Here is a 231-nt window from a genome sequence, read left to right as displayed (position 1 = left end):
TTTCAGTTTGACATTGAAAGAGGTGTCCTCATGCATTTCAGTTGACTTTGTTCAACTGTATTGTAATGTGTCTCACAATAGGCTGCTTGATATATAAACTGCTTGACAAGTTCTTAGAACTGCTCAGTGCCAAAGACTAAACTAAATTAATAGTAAGACTAGCACCTCAAAGACTGCAACCAAGCATTCTTTTTTACTCGTATTTCAATTTTTTCTTTTCCCCCCATTGCA

Source organism: Branchiostoma floridae, chromosome 15 (genome assembly GCF_000003815.2).
Source record: "Branchiostoma floridae strain S238N-H82 chromosome 15, Bfl_VNyyK, whole genome shotgun sequence".
NCBI lineage: Eukaryota > Metazoa > Chordata > Leptocardii > Amphioxiformes > Branchiostomatidae > Branchiostoma > Branchiostoma floridae.
The sequence above is the reverse complement of the archived record's forward strand: the minus strand, read 5'-3'. Positions refer to the sequence as shown.